Source organism: Dendrobates tinctorius, unplaced genomic scaffold (assembly GCF_039654945.1).
Source record: "Dendrobates tinctorius isolate UK_male_01 unplaced genomic scaffold, ASM3965494v1 ptg000058l, whole genome shotgun sequence".
NCBI lineage: Eukaryota > Metazoa > Chordata > Amphibia > Anura > Dendrobatidae > Dendrobates > Dendrobates tinctorius.
Window position 1 is genome coordinate 12,839,132 of NW_027361726.1, and position 27,745 is coordinate 12,866,876.

The window sequence follows — 27,745 nt, forward strand, 5'->3', positions numbered from 1 at the left end:
TACCCCAAATTGTGTGACACTGCACCTGTATCTGAGCCCATGAAGGTTGTGTGAGTCTCAGTTAAGGAGAAAGAGAAGGCACCATAGAGAAAATCTACTATGCTTTTACTGTGGTGCCTCTGGACATTGGAAAAGGAATTGCCCCTCCTGCCCTTCTTCAGAGAAACCATCAGAGAAATGACTGAGTCTGGGCAACAATCGAGGAGGTTGTCCAGACTCCCTGGTACATTTTTTCACTTGTACAAAGATGGTGCTCCAGGTTGAATTGGAACTTGCTGGTGGTCCTGTTATGACCACTGCCTTTGTTGACTGTGGTTCCTACATTAATCTGATTGATGCCCAAGTTGTGACTCTTAATAAGATAGGGACAGTCAGGTTAAAAGACCCTGTTAAAACTGTGGCTGTGGATTCATCCCCTCTTACCAAGGATGGAATTTGCTTTATGTCTGAAGTTTTATCTATGAAAATGGGTTCCACTCATGTGGAAAAGTTAAGTTGTTTCATTATGAATAATCTGCCTGCAGGACTGGTATTGGGGATGCCCTGGTTGCAACGCCACAATCCTCTCATTGATTGGGTGAAGGGGGAGATCATCCAATGGGGATGTAATGATAATGGTCTGTTTTGTAACCCGGTTCCTTTTGTCAATCCAATAAGATCTGTATCTGTGTCGTCTGTCGGTATGGAAGGTATTCCGGAGTACCTCAGAGACTTTGAAGATGTGTTTTCCGAAAGCGAGGCTGAGGCGCTGCCACCACATAGTCCATTTGATTGTGCTATCGATTAGTACCTGGAGCCAAATTACCCAAGGCTCATTTGTTTAATTTGTCCGGGCCTGAGCGCCAAGCTATGAAAGAGTACATCAAAGAGAGCCTTCACAAGGGGCCTATTTGGCCCTCGGTCTCACCCGTGGCAGCAGGGTTTTTCTTTGTAAAGAAAAAAGATGGTGGGTTGTGACCGTGCCTCGACTTTCGGGTACTCAACAAAATTACTGTTAAGAACATGTACCCTCTCCAGTTGAGTCCTGATCTATGCAACCAACTCACGGGGGCCAAATGGTTTTCTAAGCTTGATCTACGAGGGGCTTATAACCTTATAAGGATCCGGGAGGGGGACGAATGGAAAACAGCGCTCCTGACAACCGAGGGGCTGTTTGAAAACCTGAACTTCATTAATGTTGTTTTTTCTGACTTGATTGGGCATTATGTAGTCATCTACTTGGATGACATCTTGATATACTCTGAAGACAGTCATTCACACTTACACCATTTACGTACGGTTCTTATGAGACTCCGGGAGAACCATTTGTATGCTAAGCTGGAGAAGTGCTCATTTTTTATGCAAGAACTGTCTTTTCTGCGTGTAATTGTATCCGGGGAGGGATTCGCATGGATCCAGGGAAGGTTCAGGCCATTACTGATTGGGTGCAGCCTCATGACCTGAAGGGGCTCCAGCGATTTCTGGGCTTCGCTAATTATTATAGGAACTTCATTAAAGGGTTCTCGCAGGTGGTGAAACCCTTGACGGAACTCACTCTTAAAGGGGCAGATGTAAAAAATTGGTCCGTGGCCGCAAAAAATTCCTTCCTTACATTAAAGAACTGTTTTACCACAGCCCCTGTGTTGTCAAGACTTTTTATCATCGAGGTCGACGCTTCAGAGGTGGGGGTGGGGGCAGTATTGTCACAGGGCCCCTCTACCCTGACTAACCTCAAACCCTGTGCCTTTTTCTCTAAGAAGTTCTCTTCGGCCGAGAGAAACTATGATGTCGGTAACAGGGAATTGTTAGCGGTTAAATTGGCCTTCAAAGAATGGAGGCATTTTTTGGAGGGGGCTGCTCATCCCATTACGGTCATCACTGATCATAAAAATCTGGCCTATATCGAGTCTGCTAAGAGATTGACCCCCAGACAGGCTCGGTGGGCACTTTTTTTTTTTCTCGATTTCATTTTACCATCACGTTCCAACCAGGGTCTAAAAATGTAAAGGCGGATGCCTTATCCCGAAGTTTTGATTCTGTGTCCCCTCCAGAACCTCCTTCCTCCATTCTTCAACCGGGAGTGGTTGTAGCCGAAATCTCCTCTGAGTTACAGAAAGATATTCTGGAAGCACAAGCTCCCAGGAATAAACCCCAAGGTAAATTGTTTGTACCCGAACAATTCCGTCTCACACTCCTTCAAGAATTTCATGATTCTGTGTTAAGTGCACACCCTGGTATTGCAGCTACCCGGGGGCAGTAGCTAGGGGTTTTTGGTGGCCCTCTATGGGTACTGATATAAAAAGGTTTTTAAATACTTGTGGGGTGTGCGCGCGCTCTAAAAGCTCTCAGGTCCAGCCGGCCAGGGAATTGGTGCCTTTGCCAATTCCGGATAAACCATGGACACACCTGTCCATGGACTTTATCACTAATCTTCCATCTTCCAAGGGCAATTCAGTGATATGGGTAGTGGTTGCTAGATTTTCTAAGCTAGCCCACTTTGTGCCATTACCTGCGTTACCATCTGCTGAAACCTTGGCCCGCTTGTTTATACAGCACATTGTTCGATTGCATGGAGTGACCATGATCGTGGTGTCGGACAAGGGTGTGAAATTTGTGGCCTGGTTTTGGAGAGCATTTTGTATGAAGTTGGGGGTCACGTTGTCATTCTCCTCTGCCTATCACCCGGAATCCAATGGACAGACTGAACGCACCAACCAGTCGCTGGAGCAGATTCTGAGACACCTGGCCTCCTCCAGACAGGAAGACTGGTGTGAGGTATTGCCCAAGGCAGAATTTGCATTCAACTGTCGTATTAATCAGTCTTCCAGAAAGTATCCCTTTCAGGTCAATTATGGGTTTGTTCCGCAGTTTGGGGAACTTTCCCATATGGATTCAGATTGCCCTGGTGCCGAGGGGATGGTACAACAATTAAAAACCCTCTGGAGGGAGGTGCAGGGGAACATCTCCAAAGCACAGAAGTACAAACATTTTGTGGACAGGAGGAGGGGGTTGGGTCCTGCGTTCACAGTGGGGGAAAAAGTCTGGTTGTCCACCCGTAACATCAAGCTTAAAATACCCTCTATGAAGTAGGGCCCAAAATTTATTTGCCCATACAAGATTGTAGAGGTGATCAACCCGGTGGCATACATATTACAGTTGCCCACCTCCTTCAAAATATCTAACATCTTCCACAGGTCCCTATTAAAACCTATGGGGACAGTTAAAGAAGATCCCTCGTCTGTGGCTCCTCCAGTGTTGGTAGAGGGTCAACAGGAGTACGAGGTAGGGCGCATCATTGATTCATGGTGGGTGTGCTGGATACTTCAGTACCTTATTCATTGGAAGGGATATTCCGTTGAGGATCGGTCATGGGTTCCGTCCAGTTCGGTGCACGCTGATCGACTGGTGCGGGCTTTTCATGCCAGATACCCTGAGAAACCTGGGGGTCCAGTGGCCCCCCATTAAGAGGGGGTACTGTCATGGTTAGGACATGGTTAATGTCCTGTTCTCACAGGGTTAACTTTTGCCGGCCTCTCTTTGGATCTGGGAGGGGTATTTATACTCCCTCCAGACTAGGATTCCCTGTCAACTATATTGTTATTCTGGCTGTGTGTCTGACCCCCCTGGTGTGTGTATACTGCATTACTTGTTTGATTCCCGTGTATGACCCGGTCTGTCCCCTCACTCTGTACTCCGTCTCTCGTTTTGGTACTATTGTCTTCTCTGGTTCTGACCTCCTGGCTTGGCTATTGTTACTCCTTTACAGTTTGCCACTATTGTACCATCCATTGCCCGTTCTGGTTTTCTGATCTATTGCTACGTCCTGACTATTTGCTCTGTTTAACCCTTTGGTACTGTCCTGCTATTTCGTGCTTTGACCTGGCTTGATCTGGTTTACGTCCCTGTCTATGCCCCTTGGTAATTTGTCCTGTAGTTACCTTTCTAGGAGTTTCCCTGCAGCCCCTAGCTCTGTGGAGCTTAGGTCATGCCCCCAGCAGTCACGTGCTTCAGGTCCTGATAGTCTGAAGCACGCATTGTCACTGCTGCTGGCCTGCTCTACAGGTATCTTTGAGCACTGTTTTTGTACTCAGGACACGCGCACTGGCTCAGTGAGCAAGTGTAGTGCGGTGTTCCTGACATTTGTAAGAAGGCAGTCTTGTTTTTTTTTCTAGTTCAGGACAACCCCTTTATTTTATTTTTTTTTAATTGCATGCATAATTAAATACTAAAAAGGAAAAAAAAATATATATTAAAGGCAGACGTGATGCCGGTAAGAACCAACAGTAGATTGCTGGAATTGTCTCCTCCTTTTTCGTTGCCCCCATTATTTATGCTGCTTATTACAGTATCATATGTGATGTAAATTTTAAAAAATGTTTATAATGGATACCTTGTTTAGGAAACCATCTCTTTGGTGTTCACCTCATCGTCTGAATACATTAGTCCGCCCAAATCTCTGATGCCAGGGAACAGCACAACACGGAGATGTGAGTCATCTGGGGGAAGTAAAAACAGGCTTAATTATTAATAATATCCGCGATTAAGATGTATATCAACTCTATATCAATTCTTCAACTTTTCTCCCTATTTTTCAATAATTTTTAAGCCTGATTTATTTTAATGTCCTTTCATCCTAGCCATTGCACAATTTGAAGTGACACAAACATGTATGTGTAGTGCAGAGAGGCAGACTACTGTAGAGCAGATGTAATTTCCTGTAACCACTTCTGATCACGAAGCTGTATGAACTCATACAGTTGTCGCCGAGATGGGAAGATAATTGGCTGCTAGGTAACAAAAATTCATTTTAACAAGGGTTAATGATTTTTCTGCTGTGCACAAGTCCTGCCCCTTTGGGTCGGAGGACGACTGTACAGGGTGGTGCTGAAAAAACCTTCTAGTTCTTGGCTGCTGGAGGCAGAATGTATTGAATGTTAGTTTGCAGAAGAAAGAGCCTAAACTCCATGCGTGAATACCCTGGTGTATGGACCCCATTACAAAGAAGGTGGACCAGAGAATGATTTAAATGTTTGGCTTAGGAGTCCTTCTCTAAGTATTGAGCACATTGCACATGACGCGCCCCAGAGGCCGTGGGATACTCGGTACCGAGCCTATTAACTTCAATGGGAAATGTCACAGTGGCAGTGACCCGGTCCGTGGCCTCAGGCGGTCATGTAAAAGGGAGTATTGATTAGGGATAAAGTTTATGTAGTGATTCGTGACGCCAGTTGGATTGGTCGACTGTAGTATAGCCGGCACTGCAGATGATCCCTGGGGGAGTAGATGGTGATGGCAGTGCAGATGTTAAACCCTCTCCAACCAGGGCCGACCCCCCAGAGATTGTGATGGAAGTAGAAGGCACGGAGTAATAAGTCAGAAGACAAGAAAAGTTACTTTATCATTTACTGTAGTGCAGGTGCAGTTCAGAGGAGATATTACAACTCTCACCAAGATACAATTTGCTCTGGAGAATGGGAGTTATTCTTCCTCTGCTGTGACCCAGTGTAAGCTTCCTGCTATTCTAATCCCTTCAGGGACCAAGGCTTCCCAGAGTTTGGAACTTCTAGTATAGCCTCAACTCACTGTGTATTTCTCCGCTGGCAACTTGCAGCTTGGATCCTTTGTGAAGCTCACGTTCCTTCTTGTACAATCCTCACTGATCCTAGTTTGCTGCTGTAATCCCAGGGAAAACACTGCGCTGTTGGTTGTATAAACCCACACAGTCTCTCAGCTTACCACCCTGCTCTGAAAGCATGGATGGCCTAGGGGCTGATTCCCTGATGCTTCTTATTAGCTTTACTCCTGGAGGGACCACATGTCATCATGGCTACCAAGAGCGTTCTTCCTCCTTCAATGAACAACAACTTTCGACTCCTCCCCCTCCCAGTTAGGGTGTGTCTGCAAAGGTCTAAGACAAGTGAGGGAGGTGAATTGTGTGTGTGTGTTGTGGTCTCTAGCAGATAAAGCATAACTCCCATTGCTCACAAAACACATACAAAACAGTACACATTTAACCCTTTTGTGGTGGTAAAGATGCAGGGCGCCACGCACACACACACTTCACAAATTAACATAGTTAGTAAGGCCGAAAAAAGACATTAGTCCATCCAGTTCAGCCTATAAAATTCTGTCAGAGTAAATCCCCAGATCTACGTCCTTCTAAAGAACCTATCAATAACTGTAAGATACAATATTGTTACGCTCCAGGAAGACATCCAGGCCTCTCTTGAACCCTTCGACTGAGTTTGCAATCACCACCTCCTCAGGCAGGGAATTCCAGATTCTCACTGCCCTAACAGTAAAGAATCCTCCTCTATGTTGGTGGAAAAACCTTTTCTCCTCCAGACGCAGAGAATGCCCCCTTGTGACCGTCACCTTCCTTGGTATAAACAGATCCTCGGAGAGATATTTGTATTGTCCCCTTATATACTTATACATGGTTATTAGATCGCCCCTCAGTCGTCTTTTTTCTAGACTAAATAATCCTAATTTTGCTAGATTGGTGGTACAATTGCCAAATAAACTCGCCAGCTCCTTGAATATGGATGGAGCCAATTATTGTAGTGGTATATGGCTTCTCCGAGACACATGAAGGTGCTTTAAATGTAAGCCAACATTTGCTTCAATGCAGGGCTGGCTTGGCCATCTGGCAAATGCCAGAAGGGTCTGTCTGGTCATAGGCCACCTTGTCTGTTACATTATCAGAATCTGCAACCTGATGACATACTGTTAACAGTTGTGACGGAGCACAAAGCTGCTGGCTCTGTCACTTATCCCAGCAAGCTGCGGGTGTCCCTTCTGTCTGTGACCTGCCAGAGGCCAGCAGCAGCAGGGGATGTTGATGGGGAAATGATGTTACTGCATCACACTGCCTGCATCCACTGTGAGAATCAAACAAGGAGGAAGCACAGCTCATGCAAAATTGCAAAATTTATTAGAGATCAAAAAACTATAAAAAGACATGATAAAAACAAGGATGACAGTGGTACAGACAACCAAAAAGGAACCACGGTTAAAAGGAGAAGGCAAACCACTCAGGACAAGTACATGATATATAAATATAGTCTGCTAAAGAAAGTGCAAGTGCATTGTGCTGACATAAAGATCCTATGTAAAAAGTAAAGCCATAGTGTATAGTGCTAACATAAAGATCCTATGTAAAAGGTAAGGATATAGTGTTATCCATATAGACCAGCACTAAAATGGTTACAAAGAACCCGAAAGGGTAAAACACTACAATAATAAACTAGCAGAGCAGTTGTACAAAATAAAGTATAGGTGCCTGAAGGATTTATCTTAAAAGACCGGGGCTCCTCCCACCCCAACGCACGTTTTGGCGCAGTGCCTTTTTCCTGCACATGAGGAAAGAGGCAAAGCGAATCAGGAAAATTATACTACATTTCTAATTAGGAGGTATTTGCTAATATTATGATTACACTTACTACATATTCGGGATAGCATCTTGGAGATGGAAAAAGCCTTTAAGGTCAAAATTGGCTTGGTCACTAAGGAGTTAATCTTATATTGCAATAATATTGGTATTATTAGAAATATTAGTCTTATAGTAAATCTTGATTTCCTCCAGGCAGGGTACTACTAGTAATATATCCCCATCTGGTGGTCAGAGGCAAGAACACCATGGGCCTATGAGATTTCAAATGCCAGGGCTGAATTTCAGTCTCAGTCTCTCCCAAAGGCAACCCCAAAAAATGGTGCTTTGTGCGGAGATTGAAATCTCCATCCCTGATTTAAGGACCTCCAGAAAGTCGTAACAAGACATTTGGGAAAATGGAAGAAAAAAATTGGAAACGATAAAAAAAAAACCATGACAGATGTCAAAACCTGATACAGTCATTCATCTGTGGGATCATACCAAACACTCCCTAGACATACCAGTGTGCTTTATATGCTTACCACCCTCTCCCCTGTTCACCGTAGTCCTTTATTAGGCCATTTTTCATAGATACCAACCACTGCATGCTGGGAAACCAACACAACTTGTCGTATCAAGAACATCCCACCACATATATCACAGGATGTTTCGGGAATATGATAGACTGGGATTTCCCCACAAAAACTGCCACAAGCTAAAAATTGTCACGATTCCTTTGCTCAGATTGTTATGCTGTCCTGTGGAAACTATGTAACACTGAGCTTCCGATGCCTCGATTGACAGCTCAGCTGTCCAATCTGTGACGTAGAAGTGTTGAACTTTCTCTAGGTGTTCTGTATTCTGGAGCTTGCCGAAGCTATTTAACTGAGCTGTCTGCCTGATCCCTGCCAGATGTAGTTTGTGCTTCCTTCTGAGTGTTAGCCTGATTCTATTGTTCTGAGTTCTGATCTTTGGCTGCCTGACCCTTTGGACCATGTTCTGGCTATCCCTTTGTCTTGTCCTTTTGCTTTGATCCACTCGTATTTTCATTCTTGATCCATGACCTGACTTACGCTTTTGTCTTTTCCCTTGGTTATCTATGTGATCTCTTGGTACTGACCCCGTACGTCTGTCTTCTCAGCCTCATGGTCTGTCCATTAGTAGTGACTAACATCACAGGAACAACAATATAAGACTCTCCATATACTGGGAACACTCCACAAGATCTGCTACATACTGGAGGAACCCCATAAGACCAGACATATGTCAGGAACACCCCACAAGAACCGCCATATACTGGGAAAACCCAAAAAGACCTACCGTACACCAGGAACACATAAGACTTGTAATATACTGGGAACACACTACACAAATTGCTGCATACTGGGAACACATTTGATGACCTGCCTTATACCGGGAACACCTCACAATACTCACGGTATATCAAGAACATCCCACAAGACCTACCATATACCGGCGACACCCAACACGACCCACCATATACCGAGAATACCACACAAAACCTGTTGTTTACTGGGAGCACCCCTCATGACCTGTTGTATTTAAGGAGAACATTACACAATACCTGCATTATACCAGAAATGCCCAACAAGATCTGAGGTATACCAGGAACACCTTCATAACACCTGCCTTATACTGGGAACTCCCCACAAGATCTTATATATACCAAGAACACCCAACAAGACCTGCTGTATACCCAGAACATCTCGTAAGACCCACTCGATACCGGGAACACCCAACAAGACCTGACATACACTAGGAACTCCCAACAAGATCTTATATATACCGGCAACCCTTCTGAAGACCTGCCGTTTGGCGATGCTCTGTTCCTGTCCTTGAGACATCACTTATTTTACTCTTGTCAGAGACCCTTTTTTTCCTACCTCTAATACATCAATTTGGAAAATTGACTTCCCTTGCTGCCTAATTTATCATTGTGACCAGATAATCCATGTTATTCACTTCACCTCTCAGTGGTTGTAATATTATGACTGATCGGTGTAGAAAAGTAGGAAAGAGCTGCTCGTGTTCTGAAGGGCCCAACCTGTCCATGTACTACAAAGTCAACCACTTGTTCGAACACCCAGCCTGTAATATCACATATAGCCAGCAGAGGCCACTGAAGTAGGAAATATATGGGTGGTGAACCTCTTCTTGGCATCACAATACATCACTAGAGGTATCTGATAGCTTCAGTTCAATAGGCATCAGTGAGATGAAGAAATAAGGTGGGTCCTGTTAGGTTCTGGATTATCAGATCATTCTTTATATATTTTATTTGTTTTCTTTCTTTTCTGCTCCTCCTCCAGACTTCACTGGCTCTGCTATCCTCACACTAACCCCTTGTCTTTGAGATCACATTACAGGATCTTCACTCCGGCTGTTTTATCATTTGTGGTTGCTCCATGCATCCACAAAGCCAGCTAAGTGCAGAGCAAGTATTTGTAAAGCACTGCACTAAAATATCCACCAGTAATTGCTTCTTATAATCAGGCTCAGAGCCCAGAGTCCTGTGGCCGTGTTTATTAAGCAGATCAGCAGCTAATCTTCCAAGAAGTTCAGAAAATAAAGGTGAGAGGGAGAAAACGAGAATTATTGCAGCAGACTGACAGACATCTGGGGGGCCCGGATCAAAGGGCCCCTGCACTGGATACATACTTAGGGCCCCTACTCTTCTAAAGCTCATGAGAGAAACCTCAACCTTATAGCCCTCTATCAATCCTACATCTGTGCGTCATAACCTCTATTTCAGATCTGTCGCAGTTGATTATTCTTTTTATATACAGTTGTGTAAAAAGACTTTGCCCCTTCCTGATTTCCTTTCCTTTTGCATGTTTGTCACACTTAAATATTTCAAATCACCAAACAAATGTAAATATTAGACAAAGATGACAAGTAATCACAAAATGCAGTTTATAAATGAAGTTGTTTATTATTATTAAGGAAAAAGAAATTCAAACCTACAGGGCACTGTGTGAAAAAGTGACTGTCTCCTCCTCCCCTCTTTAAAACATAAATTAACTGTGGTTTATCACATCTTTTGGAAGCTGAGTTCACATTCCCTAGCCACACCAAGTCCTGATTACTGCCACCTCAGTTCTCAATCAAAAAATCGCTTAAATAGGACCTGCCTGATAAAGTGAAGTAGGCTAAAAGATCCTCAAAAACTAGACATCATGCCACAATCCAAAGAAATTCTGGAACAAATGAGAAAGTAATTGAGTTATATCATTCTGGAAAAGATTATAAAACCATTTCTAAAGCTTCGGGACTCCAGCTAACCACAGTGAGAGCTATTATCCACAAATTGCAACATCATGGAGCAGTGGGGAGCCTTCCCAGGAGTGGCCGGCCAACCAAAATTACCCCAAGAGCGCTGCGATGGTTTACGCAAAAGGTTGCAAAAGACCCCACAAAATCCAAAGAACTGCAAGCCTCCCTTGCCTCTTTTAAGGTCAGTGTTCATTACTCCACCTTAAGAAAGAGACTGGGCAAAAATGGCCTACATGGCAGAATTCCAACACAAAAACTACTGTTGAGCAATAAGAACATAAAGGCTCATCTCAGTATTTTTTGCCAGAAAATATCTTGATGATTCCCAAGACTCTTGTGGGAATACTCTGTGGACTGACGAGACAAAAGTTGAACTTTTTGGAAAGTGTATATCCCATTACATCAGGCGTAGAAGTAACACAACATTTCAGAAAAGGAACACCATACCAACAATAAAATATGGTGGTGGTAGTAGTGTGATGGTCTGGGGCTGTTTTGCTGCTTCAGTACCTGGAAGACTTGTTGTGATAAATGGAACCATGAATTCTGCTGTCTGCCAAAAAATCCTAAGGGAGAATTTCCGGCCAACTGTTTGTGACCTCAAACTGAAGCGCACTTGCGTTATGCAGCAGGACAATGATACAAAACACACCAGCAAGTCCACCTCTGAATGGCTTAAGAAAAACAAAATTAAGACTTCAAAATGGCATAGTAAAAGTCCTGACCTTATTGCGATTGAGATGCTGTGACCTTTAAAAAGTCTGTTCATGCTCGGAAAACCATCCAATGTGGCTGAATTACAATTCTGCAAAGATGAGCGGCCAAAATTCCTACATACCGTTATAAAAAACTCATTGCCAGTTATCGCAAATGCTTGACGGCAGTTGTTACTGCTAAGGGTGACCTAACCAGTTATTAGCTTTAGGGGCAATCACTATATCATACAGGGCCCTGTAGATTTGGATTTCTTTTTCCCTTAATAATAATGATCTTCATTTATAAACTGCACTTTGTGGTTACTTGTGTTATCTTGCGGTTACATGTGTTTGGTGATCTGAAACTTAAAGGTACTGTCACACTTAGCGATGCACCAGCGATCCCGACAACGATATGGATCGCTGGTGCATCGCTAAGTGGTCGCTAGTGAGCTGCCACACAGGCAGATCTCACCAGCGACATAGCAGCGGTCGCTACTTACCTGTCAGATGAGGCGATCCTGGTGTCTTCCCGCCCGCGTCCACGCGTCGCTCGTCCGCGCCACAGGAAGCTGACGACGAGAAACGGCCCAGGCCATTCTCGCACGATCAGCGATAATCAGCGAGGGAGCCGGTCGGAGGTAAGTATCACACATAGCGATATCGCTAGCAATATCGCTGCTGCGTCACAAAACCAGTGACGTTATAGCGATATTGCTAGCGATATCGCTATGTGTAACGGGGCCTTAAGTGTGAGAAACACGCAAAAGAATAGAAAATCAGGAAGGGGGCAAAGACTTTTTTCACACAACTGCATGTAATATTTGGAACTCTGGTGCATTGTATAAGAAATACCTATATATTATCTGCCACAATTGATTGCTATATGTATGTAATATTTAGAACCCCAGTGATACATGAATGATTATTAATACATTGTATCATTTCTAGTAGGGTCACCATGACGTGGTGGGGTGGCTTTTAACACTTTTTTAATCAAAATTATATGAACCAAGGTCCCTATATTTTCATGCACTATTGCTGCTTATTTTGTTTCTATCTTACGTTTTGTCTGTTTTGTGACCGGTGTGCACATGCGCCTACATGTTGCACATATACCAACTTATGTTGCATTTCATCCTTTTAGGTTTTTATTTTTATGCATATAATATTTGGATACCCGATGATACATTGTGTAAGAAAAAAAACACAAACAAATCAGAGATCACCTCGTAAAATATAATAAATACGAAACAAACAAAACACATAATTAAAATCATATTTTTTCCAGTAGTTTTAATTTACACAGAAAAGAACATTATTCCTCCGAACCTATCAAGAAATGCAGAGAATGATATCTTTCTGACGAGTTATTTCAGTGTTAATGGTCTGTAGAAATGAGAAAGTAGATTGGCAAAATTAACTTTTTATTTTAATGTAGCATTTAGGAAGCGAGAAGGGTTTTTCAGATGTATTAATGTAATTGAATAGCGTAATTAGAGAATGTTTTAGCCCACTAATATTTAGCAATCTTCATGTCGCAGATTGGGAGGGGAGGGGTTCTTTCTTCCATTTTTTTAATTGAGATTAAAGTGAATGTTTCATAGAGAAGACTGGGATGAGGGGGGGTGCGCCAACCAAAGGAAGGAATTGCATTAAAGTTAAAGCATTGAAAAAAAATACCGTAGATTAATGAGGAGAATATTACACTAAGGAATATGGGACAAGGGGTAGTAGGGTGCATCTTAGGGCGCCTGCCTGGAACTTATCTCACCGCCTGATCAAACTAACCTGTTTATAGTCAGAAGCAACCAGAACGGGCAATCAGTTGATTGCTGTAGAGGAGGCTTCAATCAACTATGAACTTTCCCTGCAGTGGCCACTACAGGTGAAATCTGGTATTACAAGTCAACTATTTAAAACGAATGTATCTTCAGAAAATTAGATTGTTTAAATGAGCTTTTTATGTTAAATGTATTTTTTATGTTAGTAATGTGTTTTCTTATCACAACTTGCAGTAAAAAAATAAGAAAAATAGGAATTTTAGCATTAGCTATTAAGTACACTAGTCATCTAGTGATTGTGTGCATAGGTTATTGTAGAGGGGGGGCTGTGACATCTGTTGTGACTGATTGATCCCATGTTATCAGTCATTGTACAGGAGGAGGAGGTGAGCTGTGACATCACCTATTGTGAATGGTGGATCCTGTGTTATCTACTGTATATAGAGGTGTTATCATTGTACAGGAGGAGGAGGTGAGCTGTGATATTGTGTATTGTGAATGGAGAATCCAGTGTTATCTACTGTATATAGAGGTGTTATAATTGTACAGGAGGAGGAGGTGAGCTGTGATATTGTGTATTGTGAATGGAGAATCCAGTGTTATCTACTGTATATAGAGGTGTTATAATTGTACAGGAGGAGGAGGTGAGCTGTGACATCACCTATTGTGAATAGTGGATCCAGTGTTATCCACTGTATATAGAAGTGTTATCAGTCATTGTACAGGAGGAGGAGGTGAGCTGTGAATGTGACATGGCTCCGACCATGGCTGTTAGACACACATGTATGGTATTTAGTGTAGATCGCCTCTGTCATATGTGGAGTGAGATCAGTTCCTAGACAGTTATTTAAGACAGGAGGGTTGAAGGGTTAACATGTCCAATAACTAAAAATGATAAAACAGCAAAGATTTAAATCTAAACTACTTTTTAATCTTGCAGGAAATATTTTGTAAGTTCTAATCGATAAGGTTTTGGCCTAGCAAATGCTTATTACCAACGTTCAGGCTGGTGAATGATTCATGTGCATTTGTTTCAGTATATACTGGAGCTCTAAGCCATTAATCCTCCTTATAAATAATAAATCAGAAGTCAAAATAAAGTTTTGTTTTTTGTGTGCGTGTGTTTTTTTTTCTGCAGACCCATCATCAAATTTGGTTTGGCTGCATGAATTTTTTCTCTGCATAGAACAATTTTAAAAATAAAAATGCAAGGATGGAAATAAAATTTATTTGTTCATAGTGAATAGAAACTTGCAAAATGAGAAGATTGTAATTTGCCCTTGATGCCTTTTAATGGGTGCATTAAGCGTTGGAGCTTCAGTTGTGTGTGCATCTTCAAGTATCTTCCTATACATTGTTGTGAGATCTATTAGCGGTAACATTCCTGAAATAAGATATTATGGTGCATAATCGTTCCACCGATTTCAATAGAAAAAGGTTCAGGCAGATGCAAAAATCATTAATAAAATATTTCAAAAAGTATATTTTTTGGGGGGTGGGGAAAGGGTAAATATTTTTTGGAGTCCCCTGACTTTAAGCCAAGCTTTATTGCTTATCTTCATTTCTTCTTTCTCTACAGGTAATCTAGCATAGAGTCTTTATTTCTCTGCAGTGCTCCTACAGGTGACATTTTGTATTACACAAATATCATTAAAATCTATGGGTTCAACATCTTTTGCTTGGGCTGGAAGAGTCCTCCAGAACTAAAAGATGCCTTTTTATGTCATTGTTAGATAAGGCACGGGGCCTAAAATGGGGACCCTCCATTATTTTATTAGACTTCTTCAATGAGGTAGTTGAGCATTGGTTCTCCAAACCAGACAACCTTTAGATGTTGAAGCTTCATGGCTTTTAGTGTAATATCTCATGACATTCACTCATGGTCTCAACTCATGACTCCCCTCAATGAAATCTTCTGACACAACTTATTAAAGGTACAAAGACCCTTTATTTTTTGGAAGAGTCCTATATGGGTAAAGTATTAGGGCAGCAGAAAAGACCTTGCTGTGCAATCTCCTTTATCTCTGTCAGTGATCCAAATTGGACATAGATGTAAACATTTTCAGAAAATGGAATTCTACTGATACTATAAAAGTGGCCATTTATGACTTTAAGACCCATGGATGAACCATTTCAGTGCGAAACGCGCGTCGGGTGTAGTGGGTCCCCGATTTTCGTTTTCCAGGTGACTATACCTTTGTCTGCCTTTGACTTGTACTGAAAGCTCTTAACTGTACCACATCTCCCAGCATGCCTTTATTTATATATTCCTTATTATTTCAACTGTGCTGTTATATTAGAAAGGTGTTTTGGCGGTGGTTCCTTTCATTTGCTTATGGTCTTCAGACATATTGAGGATTTCCTATCCTCTTTTAGAGATGGTTATTGGACTATGAGATGTGAATCGTGCATATCAGTCTAAGGCTGTACAAACTTAATGTATGCAAACCTTGGCTATTCATAGTGATTAAATATACATGATGGTAGACTATAATTATTTTAAGGAGACACTTACCATTTAAAGTGTTTAACTTATCCCGGGTGTACCCACCTATTTTTCCTGTAACTGTGGTATATTGTATCTACCTCGTTTTTAGATCGTAATATTAATAAAAGAGTTTACATTTTATCTGGATTTTCTGACCGAATGTAAAGCGTATGTTTTGAGTCTTATTAGAGTTGTTATTTATGGTCATGTGTATATATATAGGGAGGATAATTTTGGTGCAATTATAACTTTGCACAAAGGTAGTAGTTTTACATTGTTTCCTTCTGTAAGTTTATTAGATATTACATTTTTCCCCCAATGTAGCTGTAGTTTAGAGTCTGGATTTGAAAGTTTTCCTAACATTACTATTTATCACTTATCAACAGCATAAGCAATAAATGTGTGAGCAGTAGGAGGCAACTGCTCCAGGATTCAGTGGGGGAATTAACAATCAGATCTCCACTGACTGTACTTCTATCACCTATCCTATGGAAAGTGATAAATGTTACCAGTGGGGAATCTGAGCCATCAACACATGTATTTCCAATTACACATCCTTTGGTGTTTGCTACATTTAACTTGCCACACACAAAAAGATCATTTTAATTAAATGTGTCATTAGAAAATAGCATAGTAATTAACTGAGACATAAACACATTTACAGGCGCTATCTGTTCATCTGTCTACAAAAATAGATATTTTTTGTGAGCACCCTTACAAAAATCCTGTTGTAGTATGTATCACTGAAATGTAAACAATAGGCTAATATCTCCTTCTGCTCACTGATTACATTTGCTATGTAGATTGAGACAGAGTAGGCAGAGTCATCTCATCATTATAGAATGATATATTTTATATTTCTAGAAGGTGAATCATCAAAGTCACTTTTTTTTATTTAATTGTGGGTTCAGTAGAGTAGTTTCAAGATTATAAGAAGTCAGATAATTGAGTCATCCTATTATTATTACAAGGCATGGTCAGCAAAGTCATATTATTATCATTAGTTGTCAGAGGCAACACCGTTATATATTTATCATTACAAATTAGAATAATCTTATCACTAGAGGATGAGTCAGCAGAGTCATCTCAGTATCATTTGTGATCAGAGTCCTCTCATTATCACAAGCTTATCAAAAGTTTAGAAGTAACAGAGCCATCTGAATATTGTTAGTGAGCAGAGTAAGCAGATATATATTTCATGATTGCAAGATGGTATCAGAGGATTCTTATTAACATCACAGGTCAGAGTCAACAGAATCATCTCATTTTCATTTCAAGGCAGGGTTATCAGATTCATCTCTTTGTCATAAGGCAGAGTCAGCTGAGTAATCTTTTTATTATGAGGGAGGGTAAGCAGAGTCATCTCATTATTATTAGACAGGCTCAACAGAGCAAAAGGCAAAAGCCCAGAAAAAAGCCGTACACCTGACAAATGCTATTGAGAATTCTGCTAGCAGAAATGGGAGGAAAGGACAAAGACAAAAAAATCTAAATAATGAAAATATTGGAGAAAGAGAAACCAATCAAACACTAAAATGTTTCTATACTAATGCACAAAGCATGGGCAGCAAACAAGGAGAATTGGAACTACTAACACAGGAAAAGAAATATGATGTCATTGGAATCACTGAAACTTGGTGGGACGATACACATGATTGGAATACAAGACTAGAAGGATACAACTTATTTGCAAGAAACAGACTTGATAAACGAGGAGGAGGTGTCGCATTGTATGTTAGAAACGCGTATATCTGCACAGAGATTGAAGCTTCAGAGACTGGGAGTTCTGTGGAAACTGTCTGGGTAAGAATACAAGGACAGAACAATGGAAAGGACACCATTGTAGGCATTTACTACAGGCCGCCTGTGCAAGCTGAAGATATGGATGAACTCTTTATGCATCAAATGGCCAAGTTCTCCAAAAATTACGAAATAGTTGTCATAGGAGATTTCAACTATCCGGACATTTGTTGGGAATCTCTCTCAGGCAAAACTAATAGGTCAAGGAAATTCTTATCCTCTCTTGCTGACAACTTTATCTTCCAAAAGGTAGGGGAGAAAACAAGGGGATCTGCTACCTTGGATCTAATCCTTATAAACAAGGAGGAAATGGTTGAGGAGGTAAAAGTAGCTGGGACCCTAGGAGGTAGCGACCATGATATTTTAGAATTTTGGATAACTAGAGGAGGAAGACCTGTGAAGACTCGGACGCCAAGGTTGGATTTCAGAAAGGCTAATTTTGAGGGATTCAGAAAGTGAATTGGAGGGATCCAATGGCTGGATATCCTTAAAGACAAAAAATGTCCAGGAAGGATGGGAAATCTTGAAAAATGAAGTTCTCAAAGCACAATTGTTAACAATTCCGAAAAGAGGGAAGAATAGGAAGCATTTAAGGAAACCAGGATGGATGAACACAGAACTTAAGCACATGCTAAAAAGGAAGAAAGAAATGTTTATAGAATGGAAAGAGGGAGACATATCTAAAGAAGAATATAATGCTGTCTGCAGAACCTGCAGGGCACAAATCAGATTACTAAAGCTGACAATGAATTGAGGCTTGCAAGAGACATCAAAAGCAAAAAAAAAGGATTTTGAGGATATGTCAAAAGTAAAATAAAAGTCAAAGATACTATAGGATTTTTACAGGATGAAAATGCTGAAATGGTAAGCCAGGATGTTGAGAAGGCTGAACTTTTAAATTCCTATTTTGCATCTGTTTTCTCTCAGAAAGGAAATGTAACATCAACTGTTCTTCACTATCATATTAAGGGAATAGAAGAATCCAGGATATCTATAAACAGAAAGATAGTGAGGAAACACTTAGCTAACCTAAATGAATTCAAGTCTCCAGGTCCAGATGAATTACACCCCAGAGTACTGAAGGAGATAGCAGAAGAAATTTTTGAACCCCTCTCCATAATCTTTGAAAATTCTTGGAGAACAGGAGAAGTCCCAGAAGACTGGAGAAAGGTAAATGTTGCTCCTATCTTCAAAAAGGGGAAGAAGGTGGACCCAGGCAACTATAGGCCGGTGAGTCTCACTTGTATACCAGGAAAGATCTTTGAACAAATTATTAAACAACATGTATGTACGTACCTAGATAAGAATGAAGTGATTAAACAGAGTCAGCATGGGTTTGTAACTAATAAGTCATGTCAGACTAACTTAATTTCCTTCTATGACAGAATCACTGATTGGGTGGATCAGGGAAATGCTGTAGATATTGTATATTTTGACTTCAGCAAAGCATTTGACAAAGTATCTCACACAATCCTTATTGAAAAAATGACTAAGTATGGAATGGACAAGGCAACTGTTAGGTGGATTCATAACTGGCATAGTGATCGGATCCAAAGAGTGGTCGTAAATGGCTGCACATCCAGATGGACAAATGTCTCAAGTGGGGTACCACAGGGCTCTGTCCTGGGCCCTGTATTGTTCAACATCTTTATCAATGATTTAGATGAAGGAATTGAGGGTAAACTGATTAAATTTGCTGATGACACAAAGCTAGGAGGGATAGCTAATACTAGAGAAGAGAGAGAGAGGATTCAAAAAGATATAAATAAACTGGAGCAGTGGGCAGCAACTAACAGAATGGTTTTTAACAGGGAAAAATGCAAAGTACTACATCTGGGCAATAAAAATTAAAAAAGCATATACAGAATGGGAGGAATAGGGCTAAGCAACAGCACATGTGAAAAAGACTTGGGTATACTAATAGATCACAGACTGAATTTGAGTCAACAGTGTGATGCAGCAGCAAAAAAGGCAAATGCAATTCTTGGATGTATTAACAGAAGCATACAGTCTAGATCATGTGAAGTCATCATTGCCCTCTACTCCTCTTTGGTCACACCTCATCTTAAAAAAGGCATCAACAAACTGGAGCAAGTTCAGAAAAGAGTGACCAGAATGGTGACTGGTCTGCAAACCCTGTCATATGAGGAAAGGTTGCAGGATTTGGGAATGTTTAGCTTGCAAAAGAGAAGAATGAGAGGAGACTTAATAGCTGTCTACAAAACTCAAGGGCTGTCACATTGTAGAAGAATCATCTTTATTCTCATTTGCACAAGGAAAGATTAGAAGCAATGGGATGAAACTGAATGGGAGGAGACACAGATTAGATATTAGAAAAACCTTTTTGACAGTTAGAGTGATCAATGAGTGGAACAGGCTGCCACGAGACATGGTGAGTTCTCCAATAGAAGTCTTCAAACAGAGGCTGGACAGACATCTGTCTGGGATGATTTAGCGAATCCTGCTTTGAGCAGGGGGTTGGACCAGATTGCCCAGGAGGTCCCTTCCAACTCTACGATTCTATGATGCTATGATTCTATTATTATTAGGCAGGGTCAACAGAGTAATAATGTTAACTCTGCTGACCCTGCCTTGTAATGAAAACCAGATGACTCTGCTGACCCTGCCTTGCCATGAAAAGCAGATGACGCTGCTGACCCTGCCTCACAATGATATTAGGCCGTGTCAGCAGAGTCATCTGGTTACAATTACAAAGCAGGGTCAGCAGAGTCACCTGGTTATAATTACAAGACAGGGTCAGCAGAGTCATCTGCTTTTCATGACAAGGCAGGGTCAGCAGAGTCATCTTATTACAATTGGAGAAAGGCGGATTTCATTAGAGAATAGTTCTTTGTTGCATCTGGAAGACAAGATAACTTAGGACAGCAAAAATACGCACAACTCACATAGATGAGGGCATGTATGCAGCTCTCCTGCCATTCCCCGGTCCCCTGAGGAGGAAGCTGTCTTCTGTCTCTTTCTGTGAACTATAATCGTCTATGAATACATTTTTTTCAGTCCATTTGCCTCCATCTTTGCAGCTCCTATGCAAACTTACTGATGGGCTTTCTACAGAGATGACGCCATGAATATGACATGTCCAAAGAAATGTATTATGGATATACTGAGTGTAAAGACTTAGACCTAGTCCAAGACAAACTCAGCGAGTAAAGTGAATTCAATCCCTTGAAAATCAAATACACTTGTAGCACATGAATACAGACGGGATAAAAATTATCTAAAACGATGTATTTGATCCATGCATCTGTTCTTGTGACTGAATATACGACCACATATACTGGTTTTCCAATCTCCACCATCATTTATGAATATGTTTTTACAAGCACAATATAATTTACAACATAAACACGACATTAACATCCATATCAGTTCAACGTAACAGCAGCCAAAAAAAAGCAGAACCCTGGCAGGTATCTGAGCCAGCGCCAGCAGTTGGCGTGCAGCCCAGGAGGCACATAAAATGGACCGGGGTGGCTTATCGCAGCGCTCAGACAGTAGAGTCTAGATTATAAATCAAAAAAATATATAAAAATGGGAAATGTTGATTGGTTTTAGGAGACTGGACTATGTCTAGGTATTGTCTCGACTGGTTTATGGCTTTTTTTGCTTTATGAGACTTTTCTAACATGCGGCAGAAAAATCGATATTTCCACGATTCCTTAGTGCATTCAGGGAATATAACTGAGATTTCATGACTTACGATAGAAAATCAAGTAACTTTGTAGCCCTTTGTGTACTGATTTATAACACCTGCAGTGTCAATAATTGGGCAATGTGGTAAATAGTTTTATGATGTAACATAATGTAGGGTGCCAGCGGCCGGGACATGGGGAGTGTTTTGTGACCCCTGACTTGTTGACTGCAATTACACAGGTCAACGAAAAAAATTTTTTTTTCTGGTGTCCAAAATATTTTAATGAATTTGGGGTATTTTTGGGGTGCTGATTCTGAATATGTCATCAGTTTTGCCAGATTGGCTCAAGTTTTTGAGATTTTTGGTATCTTATTTATAGCACTTGTTGGTAAATGCGACGCATCATCTCATTAATTTCTTTGGATTAGTACTTGAACTGAGCAGTTCTCAATATAGTTTTGTGTTAATTAGTGTTCTAAAAGTTTGTTCATAGCTTGATTTTTGCACTAACTTTATGTTGTTGTCTGTTTTCCAGTGAAAAGCATGAACTCATCATGAAGAAGTTGTCTTAACGATCCAGACTCATTCTGTTACATTTGTGGTGAATATACACTGCCAAAACATAGAAGAAACATAACAGACTTCGTAAAAAAAGTGTATTTTGCCTATTTTGGGGTTATGCTTGGGGACCAAGACAAGTTTTGGGCACCACACATAGTGTGCAAAGCATGTATCGAATTATTACGAAAATGGAGCAAAGGACAAAGAAAAAGCTTCAAATTTGGTGTTCCAATGGTGTGGAGAGAGCCAAAAAATCATCATGATGACTGTTATTTCTGTGCAGTGCAAGTGCAAGGATTCAATAAGCATAAGAAACGAAAATGGGAGTAACATGGAATCTGCAAGAAGGCCTGTCCCTCATTGTGAAGATGTGCCTGTACCTGTGTTTACCATAAATAACAGTCATCATGATGATTTTTTGGCTCTCTCCACACCATTGGAACACCAAATTTGAAGCTTTTTCTTTGTCCTTTGCTCCATTTTCGTAATAATTCGATACATGCTTTGCACACTATGTGTGGTGCCCAAAACTTGTCTTGGTCCCCAAGCATAACCCCAAAATAGGCAAAATACACTTTTTTTACGAAGTCTGTTATGTTTCTTCTATGTTTTGGCAGTGTGTATTCACCACAAATGTAACAGAATGAGTCTGGATCGTTAAGACAACTTCTTCTTGATGAGTTCATGCTTTTCACTGGAAAACAGACAACAACATAAAGTTAGTGCAAAAATCAAGCTATGAACAAACTTTTAGAACACTAATTAACACAAAACTATATTGAGAACTGCTCAGTTCAAGTACTAATCCAAAGAAATTAATGAGATGATGCGTCGCATTTACCAACAAGTGCTATAAATAAGATACCAAAAATCTCAAAAACTTGAGCCAATCTGGCAAAACTGATGACATATTCAGAATCAGCACCCCAAAAATACCCTAAATTCGATGAAATATCTTTGGCACCAAAAATGCTGTTGACCAGTGTTATTAATTCCCTTTTACCAGTCGGTTTTGTATTTTTAAAAAATAATAATGTACTTATATTTTGCCATTTGACCTTCTCGTTATTTTTATCAGAAATGTAACATCAAATTATAAAAATAAAAGTACAGTGTTAATTTTTTTTCACTTTTACGAGTAACATTTTATTTTGTTCATGTAATTATTATAATACCTTAGCCATAACTCTAAGGCAACATTCAGATTTCCGGATTTTAAATCCGGCGGGCTGCGGCGAAAAGTTGTCAAACCTGATCCAGTAGAAGCCGCAGCCCGCCGGATCATCTGTTTTTGCCAGATACGGTGCAGGAGAGGGAGAGGGAGAGAGAGTCTTCGCGCATGCGTTCTGCAAAAAAGCGGTCCGGCGCTGTCAAAAAACGTTGCATGGAACGTTTTTTTGCAGACGCCGGACAGGCATTTTTTGCCGTTTCCAGCAAAAGCCAGACACGCCGCTTGGCTATCAAGCGCAATGCGGCGATAATGTAAGTCTATGGGAAAAAAGCCGGATCCGGTGGCAACAGGCGCCGGATCCGGTTTTTACATTTTTTCGCCGCATCGCGCCTGATGCTTCAAAACGGAAATCTGAAAGTAGCCTTACCTTTTTGTAAACTTAATTCTATCCCTAACCCTAGCCACTATTCCTGACCCTATATTTAACCCTAACCCTATTTTTCCCAAACTAGCACTATTCCTAATCCTTGTCCTAACATTAACTCTAGTTTAATCTTTGTCTAACCCTAACAGGGTTATGGCTAAAGTATATAAAAACATAACGATAGTTATATAACTTTGTTTTTTTTTTGTCAAGGAGTCACTTTTTACATTTGATAGAGTAGTCTCAAAAGCTTGCAGTTTGTTAACCATCTTTTCAGCTAGCCATTAAAAGGTATCAACCACTGAGGACTGTCAATTCTAAATATTTTTCTGTATTTGGAAGGTCTGCTTTTTTTCTCTCTTCTCACAAAATTACAAGAGAGTGGAGAAGTGGAGCCTATTAGTCATCTTCGTTACTGCCTATGCAGAGCACAGCAGTCGTGATACGTTTGTGTTTGGCTCTTGCACTCTGCATAGGTAGGGAACGAGATGACAAAGCTCACTTTATAATAGTTCATGAGTGCCTTGTTATCTCGCTCGCTGCCTATAAAAGAGCACAGCAACCTATACATATCTTGACTGCTGTGCTCTGCATAGGAACTAGAGCGGTATCCGGACCAACAGATATGTCAAAGAAATCAACCGTTGGCTGCTTTACTCATCTAGTTTGCTGGCCACTGGGCTTACACTTACTGCTTTCCTCCACTTTTTTGCATCCCCATAAAATTTTTTGTCCAAGTCAACAGCCACTATGGTATCACCATGTTCTGTCACTGGTCTTAAAAATTGTTAATGGCTACTTAGTATCAAACTGTATAAAAGTAGTAGTGCCACCACACAAGCAAGATCCACGCAGGCACCATGGAAGGAAGTGAAGCCACAAACTCAAGGACTAATGATGGAGCAACAATGACTTTATCACACACTAAATTTTAGGAATTTCATACTTTCATTTGTTTCTTGCGCTTGTAAATCTTAGTAGCCATTTGATTGTAATCATTTCATTTTCTTTCAAAAGAAAGATTAAAATAAATGAAATGACTCTTTCATTAATGATATAAAATTATGTAATTTAATTAAAGGAAAATAATCATCTTTAACCATCTTGCAGTTTATTTAATCTTAGTTGAAAAAGTAGCATCTGTGAAAAAGGGTCCCGTCACATTTAGCGATGCACCAGCGATCCCGACCATGAAACGACCCGGTCAGGATCGCTGGTGCATCGCTAAGTGGTCGCTAGTGAGCTGCCACACAGGCAGATCTCACCAGCGACATAGCAGCGGTCGGCGGTCGTTACTTACCTGTCAGACGCGGCGATGAAGACGTCCTCCCGCCCGCGTCCACGCGTCGCTCGTCGGCGCCAGCAGGAAGCCCAGCAGGAAGCGACCGACGAGAAACGGCCCACGACATTCTCGCGCGATCAGCGATAGCCAGCGGGGGAGCCGGTCGGAGGTAAGTATCACATTTAGCAATATCGCTAGTCATATTGCTGCTGCGTCACAAAATCGGTGACGTTATAGCGATATTGCTAGCGATATCACTATGTGTGAAGCCCCCTAAAGGCCACAGTAAGGGATCAGGAGACATCTGTCAATCCTTTTTTTGTGTCAAGGGTCAAGATAGAAATCTATGCCAGAATTAGCTATTTGACTTTAAATGTTAGATTACTTATCACAGCAAAAACACTAATGACAAGAAGACGAGCACATTATCCAGAAGTGATTAAGCCTGATACAAGGCGAGGTTGTCACATCATGCACAGATCACATCGGCCTCTGCTCATCCCTCGTTTACACCGTCTGCTGTATCAGCAGAAAAAAACAAGTGGAAAGAAACTAAAGAAAAGGTCTGTCGAGTTTGCTGGCCAATCAAGCACAGTGATATTGTTCTTTTTACACCAGGTATTGGTACTTTTGGCACTGTGGACAGGTGCCAAGTCCTGCAGGAGAATGAAATTTCCATCTCCAAAAAGCTTGTCGGCAGAGGGAAGCATGAAGTGCTCTAACATTTCCTGGTAGACGGCTGCGCTGACTTTGGTCTTGATAAATCACAGTGGACCTACACCAGCAGATGACATGGCTCCCCAAACCATCACTGATTGTGGAAACTTCACACTAGACCTCCAGCAGCTTGGATTGTGGCCTCTCCACTCTTCCTCCAGACTCTGGGGCCTTGATTTCCAAATGAAATCCAAAATTTACTTTCATCTGAAAACACCTTGGTCCACTGAGCAGCAGTCCAGTTCTTTTTCTCCTTGGCCCAGATAAGACACTTCTGGAGTTGTCTATTGGTCATGAGTGGCTTGACACAAGGAATGCGACACTTGTAGCCCATGTCCTGGATACCTCTGAGTGTGGTGGCTCTTGAAGCAATGACTCCAGCAGCAGTCCACTCCTTGTGAATCTCTCCCAAATTTTTGAATGGCCTTTCGAGGATGTGGCTATCCCGCTTGCTTGTGAACCTTTTTCTTCCACCCTTTCTCCTTCCACTAATTTTTCCATTAATATGCTTGGATACAGCACTCTGTAAACAGCCAGCTTCTTTAGCAATGACCTTTTGAGGCTTCCCCTCCTTGTGGAGTGTGTCAATGACTGCCTTCTAGACACTTGTCACCTCAGCAGTTTTCCCCATGATTGTGGAGCCTACTGACAGACTAAGGGACCTTTTTAAATGCTTAGGAAGCCTTTGCTGGTGTTTATTGTTCATTATTCTAATTTACTGAGATAATGACCTTTGGGTTTTCATTGACTGTAAGTAATAATCTTCATTAACAGAAATAAGCACTTGAAATAGATTACCCTGCTTGTAATAACTCTATATAATATGAGATTCACTTCTTGTATTGAACAACTGAAATAAATTACTCACTCCCTCAAGATGGCTGGACCATCATTGCAAATACATCATTGTAAATACACAACTGTATTTTGTATCTCCCCCACCCCATTGTAGATTGTAAGCTCTCACGAGCAGGGTCATCTTATTTTGCTTTAATTGTATTGTTAACGTTGTTACTTATGACTTGTGTTTTGAAACTGTTAAACTGTAAAGCGCTGCGGAATGTGTTGGCGCTATATAAATAAAGATTATTATTATTATAAATTAACTTTTTGATGATATTCTAATTTAGTGAGAGGCATGTGTATATCCGAGGGTTAAAGAATCTAATTTCTTGGTCACTTTGTATAGAGTCTCAATCGAAAAGCAGGGGATGCAGCATTTCATGTAAAGTAATGTACAGTTGTGCTCAAAAGTTTACATACCCTGGCAGAAATTTTGCTTTCTTGACCTTTTTTTCATAGAATATGAATGATAAGAGGGCAGCAAAGAGGCTCAGTGATTAGCACTGCAGCCTTGCAGCACTAGGGTCCTGGGTTCAAATCCTACCAAGGACAACATCTGCAAGGAGTTTGTATGTTCTCCCCATGTTTGAGCTTCCTCTGGGTTATGCGGTTTCCTCCCACATTCCAAAGACATACTGATAGGGAATATAGATTGTGAGTCCCAATATGGACAGTGCCGATAATGTTAAGCGCTGTGGAATTAATGGCACTATGTAAGTGAGTAAAATAAATAAATAGATAACACCAAAGCTTTTCTCCACTCCATTTGCGCAGTAATGGCTTACTTCTGCCGACTTGTACATGCAGCCCATTTTTCTTCAAGTGCATCCTTATTGTGCATCTTGAAACAGCCACAGTGCTATTTTTCAGAGAGTCCAGTATTTCAGCTGATGTTATTTGTGGGTTTTTCTTTGCATCCCGAAAAATTTTCCTGGCAGTTGTGGACGACATGTTTGTTGGTCTACCTGACCGTGGTTTTGATTTTACTGAGCCCCTGATTTTCTATTTGCTAATGACTGTTTGAACTCTGCTTACTGGCATTATCAATTCCTTTGATATCTTTTTTTATTCCTTTCTTGTTTTATACAGTTCAACTACTTTTTCTCAGATCTGTTGACAATTCTTTTGCTTTCCCCATGACTCACAATCCACAAATATTAGTGGCTGGATGAAAGATGCAAGAGTCTGTCTGGATCCCAGAAACTCACTCAGCTTTTACCTTTAGTAGCCATTCAAACCCATTTTTGTCCGTTTCTGTCCATTCTATCAGGCCAAAATCACCAGTGTTATGAATCGGTCACTGAGGAGGATAGCAGGAACAGGCTAAGCCACCAGAAGGCCAGAGAGGTTGGTAACTAAGCGGATTGCAGATGCCAGATCCTATCAACACAACTAGCAGTAGCAGTGGAGCGTTCCTACGATGACCTAGACGCTTCGTCACAGCCAGAGAACTAACTAAGCCTAAAGACAGAAAGGTGAAATCTAAACTGCCCCGGAGCAGATCCCCAAAGGAATAGACAGCCCCCAAACATATATTGTCGGTGAGACAAGATGAGACACAAACACAGGCAGAGAACAGACTGAGCAAACGGTGGGGCCCAAGCTGTCTAGACAGGACAGGACAGAAAAGATACTGTCTGCAATCATGCACAAACCCTAAGGCTATGTGCACACGGTGCG

General features: G+C 41.1%; 1 protein-coding gene across 5 annotated transcripts in view; it reads right to left on the minus strand.

The window, feature by feature from the left end:
• LRFN5 (leucine rich repeat and fibronectin type III domain containing 5) overlaps positions 1 to 27,745 on the minus strand; it is a 337,342-nt gene that overhangs the window by 144,783 nt on the left and 164,814 nt on the right. For all 5 annotated transcript variants that reach the window (XM_073578035.1, XM_073578039.1, XM_073578041.1 and 2 more), the window contains one exon: positions 4,370 to 4,475. The gene's annotated coding sequence lies outside the window, so the exon portion shown is untranslated. The remainder of the gene's footprint in view (positions 1 to 4,369; positions 4,476 to 27,745) is intronic.